The sequence below is a fragment of the Ranitomeya imitator genome, chromosome 9 (assembly GCF_032444005.1).
Source record: "Ranitomeya imitator isolate aRanImi1 chromosome 9, aRanImi1.pri, whole genome shotgun sequence".
NCBI lineage: Eukaryota > Metazoa > Chordata > Amphibia > Anura > Dendrobatidae > Ranitomeya > Ranitomeya imitator.
The window spans coordinates 153,734,101-153,755,473 of record NC_091290.1 but is presented as its reverse complement, the minus strand read 5'-3'; positions in this window follow the sequence as shown (position 1 = coordinate 153,755,473).

Here is a 21,373-nt window from a genome sequence, read left to right as displayed (position 1 = left end):
CCACCCCTTATTCTCCACACTCCTGCCCCTTATTCTCCGCCCTCCTGCCCTTTATTCTCCACACTCCTGCCCCTTATGGCAGCATACCTTGTCCTGTGCAATCGGGCGTCTTTGCAGCTACCAGCGGCGTTGATAATATTGTTCCCGCCTGTGTGGGAGTAGTTATATCGCCCTCACTGTAGCATGCCCAAAAGCCAGTACATAGCAGGCAGTCTTTCTGGCAACTAATTACCCTAGGTGCAGTACCCCGACTGATCTGAGGGTAAGGGGGGCACCAGAGAGCTGCAAGTTCCATACCGTAACTGGGAAGTGGGACATAGATAAATCCCCTTCAGAAAGAACCAGGGCAACCAAACAATTCCCCACACTCCCGCCCCTTAGTCTCCACACTCCCGCCCCTTATTCCCCAGACTCCTGCCCCTTATTCTCCACACTCTCACCCCTTAGTCTCCACACTCCAGCCCCTTAGTCTCCGCAGTCCTGCCCCTTAGTCTCCGCACTCCCGCCCCTTATTCTCCACACTCCTGCCTCTTTTTCTCCACACCCTCCGCCCCTTACTCCCCAGACTCCTGCCCCTTATTCTCCACACTCCCGCCCCTTAGTCTCCACACTCCCGCCCCTTAGTCTCCACACTTCAGCCATTTAGTCTCCGCACTCCCACCCCTTATTCTCCACATTCCTGCCCCTTATTCCCCAGACTCCTGCCCCTTTTTGTCCACACTCCAGCCCCTTAGTCTCCGCACTCCCGCCCCTTAGTCTCCGCACTCCCGCCCCTTATACCCCAAACTCCCGCCCCTTATTCTCCACACTCCCACCCCTTATTCTCCACACTCCTGCCGCTTAGTCTCCACACTCCTGCCTCTTAGTCTCCGCACTCCCGCCCCTTAGTCTCCGCACTCCCGCCCCTTATTCTCCACATTCCCGCCCCTTATTCTCCACACTCCCGCCCCTTAGTCTCCGCACTCCCGCCCCTTATTCTCCACACTCCCGCCCCTTATTCTCCGCACTCCCGCCCCTTATTTTCCACACTCCTGCCCCTTATTCTCCGCACTCCTGCCCCTTATTCTCCACACTCCTGCCCCTTAGACTCCGCACTCCTGCCCCTTATTCTCCACACTCCTGCCCCTTAGTCTCCGCACTCCCGCCCCTTATTCTCCACACTCCCGCCCCTTATTCTCCGCACTCCCGCCCCTTATTCTCCACACTCCCGCCACTTATTCTCCAGACTCCTGCCCCTTATTCTCCGCACTCCCGCCCCTTATTCTCCACACTCCCGCCCCTTATTCTCCACATTCCCGCCCCTTATTCTCCACACTCCTGCCCCTTAATCTCCACACTCCTGCCTCTTAGTGTCCACACTCCTGCCCAATATTCTCCACACTCCCGCCCCTTAGTCTCCGCACTCCCGCCCCTTATTCTCCACACTCCCGCCCCTTATTCTCCGCACTCCCTCCCCTTATTTTCCACACTCCTGCCCCTTATTCTCCGCACTCCTGCCCCTTATTCTCCACACTCCCGCCCCTTAGTCTCCACACTCCCGCCCCTTAGTCTCCACACTTCAGCCATTTAGTCTCCGCACTCCCGACCCTTAGTCTCCGCACTCCCACCCCTTATTCTCCACATTCCTGCCCCTTATTCCCCAGACTCCTGCCCCTTTTTGTCCACACTCCAGCCCCTTAGTCTCCGCACTCCCGCCCCTTAGTCTCCGCACTCCCGCCCCTTATACCCCAAACTCCCGCCCCTTATTCTCCACACTCCCACCCCTTATTCTCCACACTCCTGCCCCTTAGTCTCCACACTCCTGCCTCTTAGTCTCCGCACTCCCGCCCCTTAGTCTCCGCACTCCCGCCCCTTATTCTCCACATTCCCGCCCCTTATTCTCCACACTCCCGCCCCTTAGTCTCCGCACTCCCGCCCCTTATTCTCCACACTCCCGCCCCTTATTCTCCGCACTCCCGCCCCTTATTTTCCACACTCCTGTCCCTTATTCTCCGCACTCCTGCCCCTTATTCTCCACACTCCTGCCCCTTAGACTCCGCACTCCTGCCCCTTATTCTCCACACTCCTGCCCCTTAGTCTCCGCACTCCCGCCCCTTATTCTCCACACTCCCGCCCCTTATTCTCCGCACTCCCGCCCCTTATTTTCCACACTCCCGCCACTTATTCTCCAGACTCCTGCCCCTTATTCTCCGCACTCCCGCCCCTTATTCTCCACACTCCCGCCCCTTATTCTCCACACTCCTGCCCCTTAATCTCCACACTCCTGCCTCTTAGTGTCCACACTCCTGCCCAATATTCTCCACACTCCCGCCCCTTAGTCTCCGCACTCCCGCCCCTTATTCTCCACACTCCCGCCCCTTATTCTCCGCACTCCCTCCCCTTATTTTCCACACTCCTGCCCCTTATTCTCCGCACTCCTGCCCCTTATTCTCCACACTCCTGCCCCTTAGACTCCGCACTCCTGCCCCTTATTCTCCACACTCCTGCCCCTTAGTCTCCGCACTCCCGCCCCTTATTCTCCACACTCCCGCCCCTTATTCTCCACACTCCCGCCCCTTATTCTCCACACTCCCGCCACTTATTCTCCAGACTCCTGCCCCTTATTCTCCGCACTCCCGCCCCTTATTCTCCACACTCCCGCCCCTTATTCTCCACATTCCCGCCCCTTATTCTCCACACTCCTGCCCCTTAATCTCCACACTCCTGCCTCTTAGTGTCCACACTCCTGCCCAATATTCTCCACACTCCTGCCCCTTAGTCTCCACACTCCTGCCTCTTAGTCTCCACACTCCTGCCCCTTATTCCCCACACTCCCGCCCCTTATTCTCCACACTCCCGCCCATTATTCTCCACACTCCCACCCCTTATTCTCCACACTCCCGCCCTTATTCTCCACACTTCAGGCCCTTAGTCTCCACTGTTGTGAATTCCGTTCTTGGGCTCCCTCCTGTGGTTTTGAGTGGTATGGCTGCTTCTTGGATTTAGCTTCAGCAGCTGTTTTCACTGATCGTCTTTCTGGCTCGGCTATATTAGTCTGGCCTTTTCCCTCATTCAATGCCAGTTGTCATTGTTCCTGCCTGGAGTCTTGCTCTTAGGATTTTCCTGACACTCTGACCAATTCAGCATAAGCTAAGTCCTTGCTTGTTCTTTTGCAGTTATCTTGTTGTTGACTTGTGGTTTCCACTTTCTATGTTTTGTTCATTTGTCCAGCTTATCAGTATGGATCTATTCAGCTAGGCTGGGAGCTCTGGGCAGCAGAGTTTGCCCTCCACACCTTTAGTCAGGTGTGGACATTTTTGCTTTTCTCTGCGGTGGACTTTTTCTAGTTTTTATTACTGACCGCACAGCGCTCTGTCCTGTACTTTTTCCTATCTAGCTAGAAGTGGCCTCCTGTGCTAAATCTTGTTTCATACTACGTATGTCATTTCCTTCTCCTCTCACAGTCATTATTTGTGGGGGGCTAATCTATCCTTTGGGAATTTTCTCTGAGGCAAGATAGGTTTCCTGCTTCTATCTTTAGGGTTAGTTAGTTCTCCGGCTGTGACGAGATGCATAGGCAGTGTTAGGAGCATTCCACGGCTGCTTCTAGTGTTGTGTTGAGCTTAGGGACTGCGGTCAGTATAGTTGCCACCTGCTCAGAGCTAGACGCATGTCGCTCCTTAATCACCAGACCATAACAGTACAACTGGCCAAAAATGTGCTGATTGCCTCTCAAAAGAAGGAAGAGAAAAGGAGTTCTGAGCCATTTTTTTTTCTTTGGTTTGTTTTGTCTTTTTTTCTTCCTCTTAATGTCTGGGTGATTCTGGATTTGGATGCAGGCATGGATTTTCAGAGTTTATGTTCTGGTGTGGAGCACCTTGCTGCACGAGTACAGAGTATTCAAGATTATGTTGTTCAGACTCCGGCCTTAGAGCCTAGAATTCCTACTCCAGATTTGTTTTACGGGGATAGATCTAAGTTTTTTAACTTTAAATATAACTGCAAATTGTTTTTTTGCTCTTAAACCCTGTTCCTCTGGTGATCCCATTCAGCAAGTAAAGATAGTTATTTCTCTACTGCATGGCGACCCTCAAGACTGGGCATTCTCACTTGAGTCAGGGAATCCGGCATTGCTTAATGTAGATGCATTTTTTCAATTGCTCGGATTATTGTATGACGAACCTATCTCTGTAGAGCATGCTGAGAAAACACTGTTGGCCCTGTGTCAAGGTCAGGAAGCGGCAGAATTATACTGCCAGAAATTTAGAAAATGGTCTGTGCTCACTAAATGGAATGAGGACGCTCTGGCAGCAATTTTCAGAAAGGGTCTTTCTGAAGCCCTTAAAGATGTTATGGTGGGGTTTCCCACGCCTGTTGGTTTGAGCAAATCTATGTCTCTGGCCATTCAGATTGATCGGCGCCTGCGCAAACGCAAAGTGGTGCACCATATGGCAGTATCCTCTGAGCAGAGTCCTGAGGCCATGCAATGTGATAGGATTTTGACTAGAGCGGAACAGAGGGGATACAGACGTCAGAATGGGCTGTGTTTTTACTGTGTTGATTCTACTCATGCTATTTCTGATTGCCCTAAGCGTATTAAGAGGGTCGCTAGATCTGTTACCATTAGTACTGTGCAGCCTAAGTTTCTCCTGTCTGTGACCCTGATTTGCTCATTGTCATCTTTTTCCGTCATGGCATTTGTGGATTCGGGCGCTGCTCTGAACTTAATGGACTTAGAGTTCGCCAGGCGCTGTGGTTTTTCTTTGCAGCCTTTGCAGAGTCCCATACCCTTGAGGGGTATTGATGCTACACCATTGGCCAAGAATAAACCTCAGTATTGGACTCAGCTGACTATGTGCATGACTCCTGCACATCAGGAAGATTGCCGTTTTCTGGTGTTGCGTAATTTACATGATGTTGTTGTGCTAGGTTTCCCATGGTTACAAGTACACAATCCAGTGCTGGATTGGAAATCGATGTCTGTGACTAGTTGGGGTTGTCAAGGGGTACATAGTTACGTTCCTTTAATGTCAATTTCCTCTTCCCCCTCTTCTGATGTTCCTGAATTTTTGTCAGATTTCCAGGATGTATTCGATGAGCCCAAGTCCAGTTTCCTTCCACCACATAGGGACTGTGATTGTGCTATTGACTTGATTCCTGGCTGTAAGTTCCCTAAGGGCCGACTTTTCAATCTGTCTGTGCCAGAGCATGCCGCCATGCGGAGCTATGTTAAGGAATCTTTGGAGAAGGGGCACATTCGGCCGTCTTCGTCACCATTGGGAGCGGGATTCTTTTTTTGTTGCCAAGAAGGATGGCTCCTTAAGACCCTGTATTGATTATCGCCTTCTTAATAAGATCACGGTCAAGTTCCAATACCCTTTACCTCTGCTCTCTGATTTGTTTGCTAGGATTAAGGGGGCTAGTTGGTTTACCAAGATTGACCTTCGAGGGGCATATAATCTTATTCGAATCAAGCAGGGTGACGAATGGAAAACTGCATTTAATACGCCCGAAGGCCATTTTGAATACCTGGTGATGCCTTTCGGGCTTTCTAATGCTCCTTCTGTATTTCAGTCCTTTATGCATGATATTTTCTGCAATTATCTTGACAAATTCTTGATTGTGTATTTGGATGATATTTTGATTTTTTCCAATGATTGGGAGTCTCATGTGAAGCAGGTCAGGATGGTATTCCAGATCCTTCATGATAATGCTCTATTTGTGAAGGGGTCTAAGTGCCTATTTGGAGTTCAGAAGGTCTCTTTTTTGGGGTTTATTTTTTCCCCTTCATCTATAGAAATGGATCCTGTTAAGGTCCAGGCCATTCATGACTGGATTCAACCCACATCTGTGAAGTGCCTACAGAAGTTTTTGGGCTTTGCTAATTTTTATCGCCGTTTCATTGTCAACTTCTCTAGTGTGGTTAAACCCCTGACCGATTTGACGAAGAAAGGCGCTGATGTCACTAATTGGTCCTCGGAGGCTGTTGAGGCCTTTCAGGAGCTTAAACGCCGATTTACTTCTGCCCCTGTCTTGCGTCAGCCGGATGTTTCTCTTCCCTTTCAGGTTGAGGTTGACGCTTCTGAGATTGGGGCAGGGGCCGTTTTGTCGCAGAGGAATTCTGATGGTTCCTTGATGAAGCCATGTGCCTTCTTTTCCCGAAAGTTTTCGCCTGCGGAACGCAATTATGATGTTGGCAATCGGGAGTTGTTGGCTATGAAGTGGGCATTTGAGGAGTGGCGACATTGGCTTGAGGGAGCCAAGCACCGCATTGTGGTCTTGACCGATCATAAGAATCTGATTTACCTTGAGTCGGCCAAGCGGCTGAACCCTAGACAGGCTCGGTGGTCCCTGTTTTTCTCCCGTTTTGATTTTGTGGTCTCATATCTTCCAGGATCTAAGAATGTTAAAGCGGATGCCCTCTCTAGGAGTTTTTTGCCGGATTCTCCTGGAGTCCTTGAGCCGATTGGCATTCTTAGGGAAGGGGTGATTCTGTCTGCCATCTCCCCGGGCGCTTCGGGAGTTTCAGGCTGATAAACCTGACCGCTGTCCTGTGGGGAAGTTGTTTGTTCCTGATAGATGGACAAGTAAGGTAATTTCTGAGGTCCATTGTTCTGTGTTGGCCGGTCATCCTGGGATTTTTGGTACCAGAGATTTGGTTGCTAGGTCCTTTTGGTGACCTTCCTTGTCGCGGGATGTACGTTCTTTTGTGCAGTCCTGTGGGACTTGTGCCCGGGCTAAGCCTTGCTGTTCCCGCGCTAGTGGGTTGCTTTTGCCTTTGCCCGTCCCGGAGAGGCCTTGGACGCATATTTCCATGGATTTTATTTCGGATCTTCCTGTGTCCCAGAGGATGTCTGTTATCTGGGTGGTTTGTGACCGGTTCTCTAAAATGGTCCATTTGGTACCTTTGCCTAAATTGCCTTCCTCCTCTGATTTGGTTCCATTGTTTTTTCAACATGTGGTTCGTTTGCATGGCATTCCGGAGAATATTGTGTCTGACAGAGGTTCCCAGTTTGTTTCCAGGTTTTGGCGGGCCTTTTGTGCTAGGATTGGTATTGATTTGTCTTTTTTCTTCGGCGTTCCATCCTCAGACAAATGGTCAAACTGAGCGAACTAATCAAACCTTGGAGACCTATTTGAGATGCTTTGTGTCTGCTGATCAGGATGATTGGGTGACCTTCTTGCCGTTGGCCGAGTTTGCCCTTAATAATCGGGCCAGTTCGGCTACTTTGGTTTCACCTTTCTTTTGTAATTTTGGTTTCCATCCTCGTTTTTCTTCAGGGCAGGTTGAGCCTTCTGATTGTCCTGGTGTAGATTCTGTGATGGACAGGTTACAGCAGATTTGGACTCATGTGGTGGACAATTTGACGTTGTCCCAGGAAAAGGCTCAGCGTTTTGCTAACCGCCGTCGGTGTGTTGGTCCTCGGCTTCGTGTGGGGGATTTGGTCTGGTTGTCCTCTCGTCATGTTCCTATGAAGGTTTCTTCCCCTAAGTTCAAACCTCGGTTTATTGGTCCTTATAAGATTTCTGAGATTATCAATCCTGTGTCTTTTCGTTTGGCCCTTCCAGCCTCTTTTGCCATCCACAATGTTTTCCATAGTTCTTTGTTGCGGAGATATGTGGTGCCCGTTGTTCCATCTGTTGATCCTCCTGCTCCGGTGTTGGTTGAGGGGGAGTTGGAATATGTGGTTGAGAAAATTTTGGATTCTCGTTTTTCAAGGCGGAAGCTTCAGTATCTTGTCAGGTGGAAGGGTTATGGCCAGGAAGATAATTCTTGGGTTGTTGCCTCCGATGTTCATGCCGCCGATTTGGTTCGTGCTTTTCATTTGGCTCGTCCTGATCGGCCTGGGGGCTCTGGTGAGGGTTTGGTGACCCCTCCTCAAGGGGGGGGTACTGTTGTGAATTCCGTTCTTGGGCTCCCTCCTGTGGTTTTGAGTGGTATGGCTGCTTCTTCGATTTAGCTTCAGCAGCTGTTTTCACTGATCGTCTTTCTGGCTCGGCTATATTAGTCTGGCCTTTTCCCTCATTCAATGCCAGTTGTCGTTGTTCCTGCCTGGAGTCTTTGCTCTTAGGATTTTCCTGACACTTTGACCAATTCAGCAAAAGCTAAGTCCTTGCTTGTTCTTTTGCAGTTCTCTTGTTGTAGACTTGTTGTTCACCACTTTCTATGTTTTGTTCTTTTGTCCAGCTTATCAGTATGGATCTATTCAGCTAGGCTGGAAGCTCTGGGCAGCAGAGTTTGCCCTCCTCACCTTAAGTCAGGTGTGGAGATTTTTGCATTTCTCTGCGGTGGACTTTTTCTAGTTTTTATTACTGACCGCACAGCGCTCTGTCCTGTACTTTTTCCTATTTAGCTAGAAGTGGCCTCCTGTGCTAAATCTTGTTTCATACTACGTATGTAATTTCCTTCTCCTCTCACAGTCATTATTTGTGGGGGGCTAATCTATCCTTTGGGAATTTTCTCTGAGGCAAGATAGGTTTCCTGCTTCTATCTTTAGGGTTAGTTAGTTCTCCGGCTGTGACGAGATGCATAGGCAGCGTTAGGAGCATTCCACGGCTGCTTCTAGTGTTGTGTTGAGCTTAGGGACTGCGGTCAGTATAGTTGCCACCTGCTCAGAGCTAGACGCATGTCGCTCCTTAATCACCAAATCATAACAGCGTACTTGGATGACATTGCCATCTTCAGTTCCTCCTGGGAGGAACACCTGCAGCATCTCGAGGAGGTGCTCAGGCGAATTCACCAAGCAGGACTGACTATCAAGCCGGGAAAGTGCCAGATGGGCATGAGGGAGGTTCACTACCTGGGGCACCGGGTAGGCGGAAACACCCTGAAGCCAGAGCCTGAGAAAGTGGGCGTGATTGTGAACTGGCCCACTCCCGTGACCAAGAAACAGGTGATGTTCTTCCTGGGCACTGCAGGGTACTATAGGCGCTTCGTACAGCACTATAGTAGCCTGGCAAAACCCTTGACGGACCTCACCATGAAGAAGCTACCCCACATCGTCAACTGGACCGATGGCTGTGAGGGGGCCTTCCAGCCGTTGAAAATAGCACTGTGCAACGTCCCTGTGTTGAAAGCAGTCGACAGCAGTCAACCGTTCTTGATGCAGACCGACGCCAGCGAGTTTGGCCTTGGTGCTGTGCTCAGCCAGGTTGACTCGGAGGACCAAGAGCACCCCGTGTTATACCTGAGCTGGAAACTTTTGCTGAGGGAAGTGGCCTACTCCACCATCGAGAAGGAGTGCCTGGCCATAGTCTTGGCCCTGCAGCGCTTGCAGCCCTACTTGTACGGTCGCCCCTTCACTGTGGTGACCGACCACAACCCTCTGCGCTGGCTAAACGCCATGTGTGGAACCAACGGCAGGTTGCTACGCTGGAGCCTTGCCCTTCAGAAGTTTGACTTCACCATTGAACACAAAACGGGCAGGGAGCATGGGAATGCAGATGGACTGTCCCGCCAGGGCGAACCCACTGAGGTGCGCATGGAGGCATACCGAGGGGTTCTGCCTCCGTAGCGCACACCAAAAGGGGGAGGTGTCACGATATTGTATGAAATATCATATAAGTTTAGTTGCTCTTCAGCTCATGAGGTGGGCTAAACCCCCCTTCTCTCTCTCTGGCTCTCCTTGTTTCTCTGTGTGCTACGGAATATATGTTAGAAGGTGGTTTTATTGCTCTGGGGTCATAAATTCCAGGCTCGACGAAAGTCACTTGCCCCCTCCCAACTGCACTAGCTGGAACTGGAAAAATGGCTCCAAAATTCATGGAAGTCATTTGTTCCATTATTGTAAGAGATTAGGCAAACAATTTAAGCTAGAAATAGGAAAAATATATATTCTTTACGTCCCTCGGTGGATCTATCCATCACGGTAAACCTGAGCTTCTAACTTCATCAGGTAAAAGCGTAGGGATTTCTCTGTAATGACGCATCACACATATGACATATTTGATCTCGTTAGAATGCCAATGTTAATACGAGATGAATGCTGGGTTTGTTATGACCATGACATGTTCTGCAGCGGAGTTATGTTGTGAATTCTGTGGCTGAATTCACTCCTGTGGTCACAAGTGGTACTGCAGCTTCTGAGCTTCCTCCCTCAGGTGTTCTGGTGAGCTCGTTGGCTGCTTTGTTATTTAACTCCACCTGATTCTGTCTTCCTTGCTCCTTGTCAATGTTCCAGTGTTGGACCTGAGCTTCTGGATCTTTCCTGTGGCCTGCTGCTCTGCTTAGATAAGTGCTTTTTGCTTTTGTTGCTACTTTTTCTGTCCAGCTTGTCTATTCGTTTTTGCTGGAAGCTCTGAGACGCAAAGGGTGCACCGCCGTGCCGTTAGTTCGGCACGGTGGGTCTTTTTGCCCCCTTTGTGTGGTTTTTTGCTTTAGGGTTTTTTGTAGACTGCAAAGTTCTCTTTGCTATCCTCGCTCTATCTAGAATATCGGGCCTCACTTTGCTGAATCTATTTCATCCCTACGTTTGTCTTTTCATCTTGCTAACAGTCATTATATGTGGGGGGCTGCCTTTTCCTTTGGGGTATTTCTCTGAGGCAAGTCAGGCTTGTTTTTCTATCTTCAGGCTAGTCAGCTCCTCAGGCTGTGCCGAGTTGCATAGGTAGTGACAGGCGCAATCCACAGCTGCCTTTAGTTGTGTTTAGGATAGGTTCAGGTATTGCGGTCTACAGAGATTCCACGTCTCAGAGCTTGTTCTATTGTTTTTGGGTTATTGTCAGATCACTGTATGTGCTCTGATTGCTGGCACACTGTGTCACTGGATTGCCTACATAACAGTACAAGGAGCCAAAACCTAATGATTCTCAATAGAGGGAAAAAAGAAGTTCTGACATCATTTTTTTTTCTCAGCTCTGTGTTCAGTCTTTTTTTTCCCCTAGACATTTGGGTGTTTCAGGACACAGGTGTGGACATGGATATTCAGGGTCTGTGCTCTTCAATGGATAATCTCGTTACAAATGTACAAAGGATTCAAGATACTATTGATCAGAAATCTATGTTAGAACCAAGAATTCCTATTCCTGATTTGTTTTTTGGTGATAGAACTAAGTTTCTTAATTTCAAAAATAATTGTAAGCTATTTCTGGCCTTGAAACCTCATTCTTCTGGTAATCCTATTCAACAGGTTTTGATTATTATTTCTTTTTTGCGCGGCGACCCTCAGGACTGGGCATTTTCTCTTGCGCCAGGAGACCCTGCATTGAGTAATGTCAATGCGTTTTTCCTGGCGCTCGGATTGCTTTACGATGAGCCTAATTCAGTGGATCAGGCTGAGAAAAATTTGCTGGCTTTGTGCCAGGGTCAGGATGATATAGAAGTATATTGTCAGAAATTTAGGAAGTGGTCAGTACTCACTCTGTGGAATGAATCTGCGCTGGCAGCTTTGTTCAGAAAGGGTCTCTCTGAGGCTCTTAAGGATGTCATGGTGGGTTTTCCTATGCCTGCTGGTTTGAATGAGTCTATGTCTTTGGCCATTCAGATCGGTCGACGCTTGCGCGAGCGTAAATCTGTGCACCATTTGGCGGTATTGTCTAAGATTAAACCTGAGCCTATGCAGTGCGATAGGACTATGACCAGAGTTGAACGGCAAGAACACAGACGTCTGAATGGTCTGTGTTTCTACTGTGGTGATTCCACTCATGCTATTTCTGATTGTCGTAAGCGCACTAAGCGGTTCGATAGGTCTGCCGTCATTGGTACTGTACAATCCAAATTCCTTCTGTCCATTACCTTGATATGCTCTTTGTCATCGTATTCTGTCATGGCGTTTGTGGATTCAGGCGCTGCCCTGAATCTGATGGATTTGGATTATGCTAAACGTTGTGGGTTTTTCTTGGAGCCTTTGCGGTGTCCTATTCCGTTGAGAGGAATTGATGCTACACCTTTGGCCAAGAATAAACCTCAGTACTGGACCCAGCTGACCATGTGCATGGCTCCTGCACATCAGGAAGTTATTCGCTTTCTGGTGCTACATAATCTGCATGATGTGGTCGTGTTGGGGTTGCCATGGCTGCAAACCCATAATCCAGTATTGGATTGGAACTCTATGTCGGTATCCAGCTGGGGTTGTCAGGGGGTACATGGTGATGTTCCATTTTTGTCTATTTCGTCATCCACTCCTTCTGAGGTCCCAGAGTTCTTGTCTGATTATCAGGATGTATTTGAAGAGCCCAAGTCCGATGCCCTACCTCCGCATAGGGATTGTGATTGTGCTATCAATTTGATTCCTGGTAGTAAATTCCCTAAAGGTCGATTATTTAATTTATCCGTGCCTGAACACGCCGCTATCCGCAGTTATGTGAAAGAATCCCTGGAGAAGGGACATATTCGCCCATCGTCATCACCACTGGGAGCAGGGTTCTTTTTTGTAGCCAAGAAGGATGGTTCGCTGAGACCATGTATTGATTACCGCCTTCTTAATAAGATCACTGTTAAATTTCAGTATCCCTTGCCATTGTTATCTGACTTGTTTGCTCGGATTAAGGGGGCTAGTTGGTTCACTAAGATAGATCTTCGTGGTGCGTATAATCTGGTGAGAATCAGGCAAGGAAATGAATGGAAAACTGCATTTAATACGCCCGAGGGTCATTTTGAGTATCCAAGGCTGCCACTAGAAATTTCGGGGCCCCATACTGGCAAAATTTTCGGGGCCCCCTTGAGACTCCGCCCAGGCTCCACCCCAGCCCCGCCTCCACGCTCCACCCCTCGAACTGTCCACAGACCCACCGCTCTCTCTTGGAAAAACTCCACTTCTCACCTATCACACATCAACAGTTCCCATCACCAGATCATAAATATAGCCAGCAGCTTTTGTTTTGGCCAAAAGATTTTTTAAGCCGCCACCATAACATGGTAGACACTTTTGGCCGGGCCCTACTCTACTGTAACCTATTAAATATTTGTTAAAATATGCAATACAATTTAGGTATATTTTTATTTATTTTTCAATTTTTAAAATGACCAATAATATCACATACAAGGAACAAATACCGCTACACCATGACCAGATGACATATTACCACCACAGTGATCGGATAATATCACATACAAGGAACAAATACCGCAACACCATGTCCAGACCACATATTACCACCACATAGTGACTGAATACTACAATTCTGATCAGTAATTAAAAAAAAGCACCATACTATCACCATAAGTGCCATTATACACTGGAGATCTGTACATAGTATGCAGTGTCTGTGTACAGATAATACAGTGATCAATGATGAAATTATACACAGGAGCTCTGTATACAGTATACAGTGTATAGTGTCAGTGTATAGGTAACACACTGACTCACCAGTGACGTCTCTAGGTGAAGTCCTTCATCTTTCATCCAGCACAGACCGCCATCATTTAATCCAGCCAGGACTTCTCTCTGCAGGAAATAACACAGTTATCTCGAGCTCCGCTTGTAGAATACATTACTTAATTTTTCCCACCTTCTACATTACACCACATGAAGAAAAAGAGGCGACATAGTGTCACTCTACACAGTAACAGGACCGCCCCCCCATTTAAAACCGTGTCCTCAAAAAATAAAATAAATACATCACTGCAGTAATAATATCCCTAAATTAGCCCCTATGGTAATAATATCCCCCAGCCTGGCCACCGTGTGTCTCATTCCTGGCGTCAGCCACATGTTCTCCCATCCTGCCCTCATGAGTATCCATTCTGCCCCATATGATCTCCCCATCCTGCCCCATATGATCGCCCCATGTGATCTCTCCATCCTGCCCCATCTTTCTGCATCATATCCATCCTGCCCCATGATCCTGCACGATCTGTCTCCAATCATGCCCCATGTCTCCATTCTGCCCCCTATGTCTCCAACCATGCCCCCATGTCTGAAATCCAGCCACTTGTCTCCAATCATGCCCCCTGTGTCTCCATTCTGCCCCATCTGTCTCCAATCCTCCCCCATCTGTCTCCAGTCATGCCCCCATGTCTTTCATCCTGCCCCGTGTCTCCAATCATGCCCTGTATCTCCATTCTGCCCCGTGTCTCGCATTCTGCCCCAATTTCCAGCATTCTGCCCGAATGTCCAGCATTCTGCCCCCGGGTCTCACAGTCTGCCCCTGTGTCCAGCATTCTGCCCCTGTCACTGTGTCCAGCATTCTACCCCTGTCACTGTGTCCAGCATTCTGCCCCTGTCACTGTGTCCAGCATTCTGCCCCTGTCACTGTGTCCAGCATTTCTGCCCCACTGTGTCCAGCATTTCTGCCCCACTGAGTCCAGCATTCTGCCCCACTGAGTCCAGCATTTCTGCCCCACTGTGTCCAGCATTTCTGCCCCACTGTGTCCAGCATTTCTGCCCCACTGTGTCCAGCATTTCTGCCCCACTGAGTCCAGCATTTCTGCCCCACTGAGTCCAGCATTTCTGCCCCACTGTGTCCAGCATTTCTGCCCAACTGAGTCCAGCATTTCTGCCCCACTGAGTCCAGCATTTCTGCCCCACTGTGTCCAGCATTCTGCCCCACTGAGTCCAGCATTTCTGCCCCACTGAGTCCAGCATTTCTGCCCCACTGTGTCCAGCATTTCTGCCCAACTGAGTCCAGCATTTCTGCCCCACTGTGTCCAGCATTTCTGCCCCACTGAGTCCAGCATTTCTGCCCCACTGTGTCCAGCATTTCTGCCCCACTGTGTCCAGCATTTCTGCCCCACTGTGTCCAGCATTTCTCCCCAACTGAGTCCAGCATTTCTGCCCCACTGTGTCCAGCATTTCTGCCCCACTGAGTCCAGCATTTCTGCCCCACTGTGTCCAGCATTTCTGCCCCACTGAGTCCAGCATTTCTGCCCCACTGTGTGTCCAGCATTTCTGCCCCACTGTGTCCAGCATTTCTGCCCCACTGTGTCCAGCATTTCTGCCCCACTGAGTCCAGCATTTCTGCCCCACTGAGTCCAGCATTTCTGCCCCACTGAGTCCAGCATTTCTGCCCCACTGTGTCCAGCATTTCTGCCCCACTGAGTCCAGCATTTCTGCCCCACTGTGTCCAGCATTTCTGCCCAACTGAGTCCAGCATTTCTGCCCCACTGTGTCCAGCATTTCTGCCCCACTGTGTCCAGCATTTCTGCCCACTGTGTCCAGCATTTCTGCCCCACTGTGTCCAGCATTTCTGCCCCACTGTGTCCAGCATTTCTGCCCCACTGAGTCCAGCATTTCTGCCCCACTGTGTCCAGCATTTCTGCCCCACTGAGTCCAGCATTTCTGCCCCACTGTGTGTCCAGCATTTCTGCCCCACTGTGTCCAGCATTTCTGCCCCACTGTGTCCAGCATTTCTGCCCCACTGAGTCCAGCATTTCTGCCCCACTGAGTCCAGCATTTCTGCCCCACTGAGTCCAGCATTTCTGCCCCACTGTGCCCAGCATTTTTGCCCCACTGTCCAGCATTTCTGCCCAACTGAGTCCAGCATTTCTGCCCCACTGTGTCCAGCATTTCTGCCCCACTGAGTCCAGCATTTCTGCCCCACTGTGTGTCCAGCATTTCTGCCCCACTGTGTCCAGAATTTCTGCCCCACTGTGTCCAGCATTTCTGCCCCACTGAGTCCAGCATTTCTGCCCCACTGAGTCCAGCATTTCTGCCCCACTGAGTCCAGCATTTCTGCCCCACTGTGTCCAGCATTTCTGCCCAACTGAGTCCAGCATGTCTGCCCCACTGTGTCCAGCATTTCTGCCCCACTGAGTCCAGCATTTCTGCCCCACTGTGTGTCCAGCATTTCTGCCCCACTGAGTCCAGCATTTCTGCCCCACTGTGTCCAGCATTTCTGCCTCACTGAGTCCAGCATTTCTGCCCCACTGAGTCCAGCATTTCTGCCCCACTGAGTCCAGCATTTCTGCCCCACTGAGTCCAGCATTTCTGCCCCACTGTGTCCAGCATTTCTGCCCCACTGAGTCCAGCATTTCTGCCCCACTGTGTCCAGCATTTCTGCCCAACTGAGTCCAGCATTTCTGCCCCACTGTGTCCAGCATTTCTGTCCCACTGTGTCCAGCATTTCTGCCCCACTGTGTCCAGCATTTCTGCCCAACTGAGTCCAGCATTTCTGCCTCACTGTGTCCAGCATTTCTGCCCCACTGAGTCCAGCATTTCTGCCCCACTGTGTCCAGCATTTCTGCCCCACTGAGTCCAGCATTTCTGCCCCACTGTGTGTCCAGCATTTCTGCCCCACTGAGTCCAGCATTTCTGCCCCACTGTGTCCAGCATTTCTGCCCAACTGAGTCCAGCATTTCTGCCCCACTGTGTGTCCAGCATTTCTGCCCCACTGAGTCCAGCATTTCTGCCCCACTGTGTCCAGCATTTCTGCCCCACTGAGTCCAGGATTTCTGCCCCACTGTGTCCAGCATTTCTGCCCCACTGACAGGTCCCCCGGGCCCCGCTGCCGCCGGCGCTTGCCTCTTCTCCTCTGCTCTACCGGTCCCCCGGGCCCCGCTGCTGCCGGTGCTTGCCTCTTCTCCTCTGCTCTGCCGGTCCCCCGGGCCCCGCTGCCGCCGGTGCTTGCCTCTTCTCCTCTGCTCTGCCGGTCCCCGGGCCCCGCTGCCGCCGCTGCTTGCCTCTTCTCCTCTGCTCTGCCGGGCCCCGCTGCCGCCGCTGCTTGCCTCTTCTCCTCTGCTCTGCCGGTCCCCCGGGCCCCGCTGCCGCCGGCGCTTGCCTCTGCCCTCTTCTCCTCTGCCGGTGACCGGTCCCCCGCTGCCGCCTGCCTCTTCTCCTCCGCCGGGTCCCTCGTCGTCCGGTGGTCCCCCGCTGCCTCTTCTCTGCTCCCTCGGCCTCCGCCGTCCACGTGGTGTGCCGCCGCACGCTGCTCTGCTCTGGTCCCGGAATGAGGAAGTGGAGAAGGGCAGCGTGTGACGTCACTTACTTGCGGCGGGCGGGCCCATGAATCACCGCCGCCTTAAAGGTACAAGGCTCATTTAGAGACAGCAGGCACAGCACAGTGGCACTGCAGCCGCAGCCTGAATAAAAATGTCAGGGGGGCCCGAGCAGAGCGCGGACCGGACCGGCTGCCAGCGTGCTCGCTCGGGCCCCCCTTTTTGCTCCTCATCACCGGGCCCCATACGGCAGTGATGCCTGTAATGCCCTGATGGCGGCCCTGTGAGTATCTAGTGATGCCGTTCGGACTTGCCAATGCTCCATCTGTGTTTCAGTCTTTTATGCATGACATCTTCCGTGAGTATCTGGATAAATTCCTGATTGTTTACTTGGATGACATTTTGATCTTCTCAGATGATTGGGACTCTCATGTGAAGCAGGTCAGAATGGTTTTCCAGGTCCTGCGTGCTAATTCTTTGTTTGTGAAGGGATCAAAGTGTCTCTTCGGTGTGCAGAAAGTTTCATTTTTTGGGGTTCATCTTTACCCCTTCTACTATCGAGATGGATCCGGTTAAGGTCCAAGCCATCCAGGATTGGACTCAGCCGACATCTCTGAAAAGTCTGCAAAAATTCCTGGGCTTTGCTAATTTTTATCGTCGCTTCATCTGTAATTTTTCTAGCATTGCCAAACCATTGACCGATTTGACCAAGAAGGGTGCTGATTTGGTTAATTGGTCTTCTGCTGCTGTGGAAGCTTTTCAGGAGTTGAAGCATCGTTTTTGTTCTGCCCCTGTGTTGTGTCAACCAGATGTTTCTCTTCCGTTCCAGGTCGAGGTTGATGCTTCTGAGATTGGAGCAGGGGCGGTTTTGTCACAGAGAGGTTCTGGTTGCTCAGTGTTGAAACCATGTGCTTTCTTTTCCAGGAAGTTTTCGGCTGCTGAGCGTAATTATGATGTGGGCAATCGAGAGTTGCTGGCCATGAAGTGGGCATTCGAGGAATGGCGTCATTGGCTTGAAGGAGCTAAGCATCGCGTGGTGGTATTGACTGATCATAAGAACCTTACTTATCTCGAGTCTGCCAAGCGCTTGAATCCTAGACAGGCCCGTTGGTCGTTATTTTTTGCCCGCTTCGATTTTGTGATTTCGTACCTTCCGGGCTCTAAAAATGTTAAGGCGGATGCTCTGTCTAGGAGTTTTGTGCCCGACTCTCTGGGTTCATCTGAGCCGGCGAGTATCCTCAAGGAAGGAGTCATTGTGTCTGCCATCTCCCCTGATTTGCGGCGAGTGTTGCAAAAATTTCAGGCGAATAAACCTGATCGTTGTCCGGCGGAGAAACTGTTCGTCCCTGATAGGTGGACTACTAAAGTTATCTCTGAACTTCATTGTTCGGTGTTGGCTGGTCATCCTGGAATATTTGGTACCAGAGAGTTGGTGGCTAGATCCTTCTGGTGGCCATCTCTGTCACGGGATGTACGTACTTTTGTGCAGTCCTGTGGGATTTGTGCTAGGGCTAAGCCCTGCTGTTCACGTGCCAGTGGGTTGTTTTTGCCCTTGCCGGTCCCAAAGAGGCCTTGGACACATATTTCGATGGATTTCATTTCTGACCTTCCCGTTTCTCAAAAGATGTCAGTCATTTGGGTGGTCTGTGATCGCTTTTCTAAAATGGTCCATCTGGTGCCCTTGGTTAAATTGCCTTCCTCCTCTGATTTGGTGCCTTTGTTCCTCCAGCATGTGGTTCGTTTGCATGGCATTCCTGAGAATATTGTTTCTGACAGAGGTTCCCAGTTTGTTTCGAGGTTTTGGCGAGCCTTTTGTGGTAGGATGGGCATTGACCTGTCTTTTTCCTCGGCTTTCCATCCTCAGACTAATGGCCAGACCGAACGAACCAATCAGACCTTGGAGACATATCTGAGATGTTTTGTTTCTGCAGACCAGGATGATTGGGTGTCCTTTTTGCCGTTGGCTGAGTTCGCCCTTAATAATCGGGCCAGCTCGGCTACCTTGGTCTCTCCATTTTTCTGCAATTCTGGGTTCCATCCTCGTTTCTCTTCAGGACAGGTTGAGTCTTCGGACTGTCCTGGTGTGGATTATGTGGTGGACAGGTTGCAGCAGATCTGGACTCAGGTAGTGGACAATTTGACCTTGTCCCAGGAGAAGGCTCAACTTTTCGCTAATCGCAGACGCCGTGTGGGTCCCCGACTTCGTGTTGGGGATCTGGTTTGGTTATCTTCTCGTCATATTCCTATGAAGGTTTCCTCTCCTAAATTTAAACCTCGTTTTATTGGTCCGTATAGGATTTCTGAGATTCTCAATCCTGTGTCTTTTCGTCTGACCCTCCCAGACTCCTTTTCCATACATAATGTATTCCATAGGTCGTTGTTGCGGAGATACGTGGCACCTATGGTTCCATCTGTTGAGCCTCCTGCCCCGGTTTTGGTGGAGGGGGAATTGGAGTATATTGTGGAGAAAATTTTGGATTCTCGTGTTTCTAGACGGAAACTCCAGTATCTGGTTAAATGGAAGGGTTATGCTCAGGAAGATAATTCCTGGGTTTTTTGCCTCTGATGTCCATGCTCCAGATCTTGTTCGTGCCTTTCATGTGGCTCATCCTGGTCGGCCTGGGGGCTCTGGTGAGGGTTCGGTGACCCCTCCTCAAGGGGGGGGTACTGTTGTGAATTCTGTGGCTGAATTCACTCCTGTGGTCACAAGTGGTACTGCAGCTTCTGAGCTTCCTCCCTCAGGTGTTCTGGTGAGCTCGTTGGCTGCTTTGTTATTTAACTCCACCTGATTCTGTCTTCCTTGCTCCTTGTCAATGTTCCAGTGTTGGACCTGAGCTTCTGGATCTTTCCTGTGGCCTGCTGCTCTGCTTAGATAAGTGCTTTTTGCTTTTGTTGCTACTTTTTCTGTCCAGCTTGTCTATTCGTTTTTGCTGGAAGCTCTGAGACGCAAAGGGTGCACCGCCGTGCCGTTAGTTCGGCACGGTGGGTCTTTTTGCCCCCTTTGCGTGGTTTTTTGCTTTAGGGTTTTTTGTAGACTGCAAAGTTCTCTTTGCTATCCTCGCTCTATCTAGAATATCGGGCCTCACTTTGCTGAATCTATTTCATCCCTACGTTTGTCTTTTCATCTTGCTAACAGTCATTATATGTGGGGGGCTGCCTTTTCTTTTGGGGTATTTCTCTGAGGCAAGTCAGGCTTGTTTTTCTATCTTCAGGCTAGTCAGCTCCTCAGGCTGTGCCGAGTTGCATAGGTAGTGACAGGCGCAATCCACAGCTGCCTTTAGTTGTGTTTAGGATAGGTTCAGGTATTGAGGTCTACAGAGATTCCACGTCTCAGAGCTCGTTCTATTGTTTTTGGGTTATTGTCAGATCACTGTATGTGCTCTGATTGCTGGCACACTGTGTCACTGGATTGCCTACATAACAGTGTTACAAGCATTAGAGAAAATAGTTTAAAGTTTAGTTAGACTGAAAAGGTAGGAGGGTCTGGGATAGCCAGCCCTGTTGGTGATGTCACCAAGCTGAGCTATAACTGTCTGGCCAGATCCCAGCAGTCAGTCTGCTGTTGGAAGAACATGTGAGTCTGACGTGAAGAGCTGTTCCTACCCAGAGTGCTACTGATGCATTGGGACAGATGGAAACTCCACTAGCCTGGTTGCCTGCAAGGCTTTGAACACATGTAAGTGTTATTCTCATGTAATCCTTGTTTTTTTATAATTACCCTGTACATATTTGCAATTGTCTCATTTGTAACATCTTTGTAAAATATTTTGATAAAGCACTGCCTAACTTTTGTGGGGTATAATATTTAATACTAGTTCTTTCTCCATGCTCTAAAACGTACCCTAAGTCTCCTGAAGGGAATTACGCTACTGTGTTGGGTTAGCTTCGGACCCATTTAATCGGAGCTGGTGGCAGCTTACCGTGTGCAGGCTGATGTTGTAGCGACTGCGGCGTTAATAATTATTGTTCCTGCCTGAGTGGGAGTAGTTTATCGCGTCGCTGCAGCGTGCCCAATAGCCAGTACATAGCAGGCAGCCTGTCTGGCGACTAATTACCCAGGGTGCAGTACCTAATCTGACCTGAGAGTAAGGGGGCGCCAGAGAGCTGCAAGTGTTAAGTGGAACTGTAAGCGGGATATACATAAATCCCTGCAGTTCGTGGTATATTGAAGAGCAGTGGGATACCTAGAATATGCCCCTGCTGTAAACTAAGAGGTCAATAGCCTTGTGTGGGTTTTTTCATCACATTGTGGAGTGGAGGGATAACTAAGATAAGCCCCCCTGCACATGTGATAGCCGTCTGTTGGCCTAAAGTCACCCCGACCCGTGACGTAGGGGTGACGGGCACGGTGTGAATCGTGATAAACACCAACACCTGGACTCCAGGGCTAAACTGTCTCAGTCTTGCCGACCGATCGTAGACTCTTGCTTGGACCTCTTGTGCTTGGAGTAGACTCTCCTTCACAATCGGCATCACACTCGTGATCCTGTCCTGGATCTGGGCCACATGTTCAATAATGCTTCAAGGAGTGTTACCACCGCTTCCCAGGTGTCCTTTGCAATGTCCAGAAGACCCCGAGTG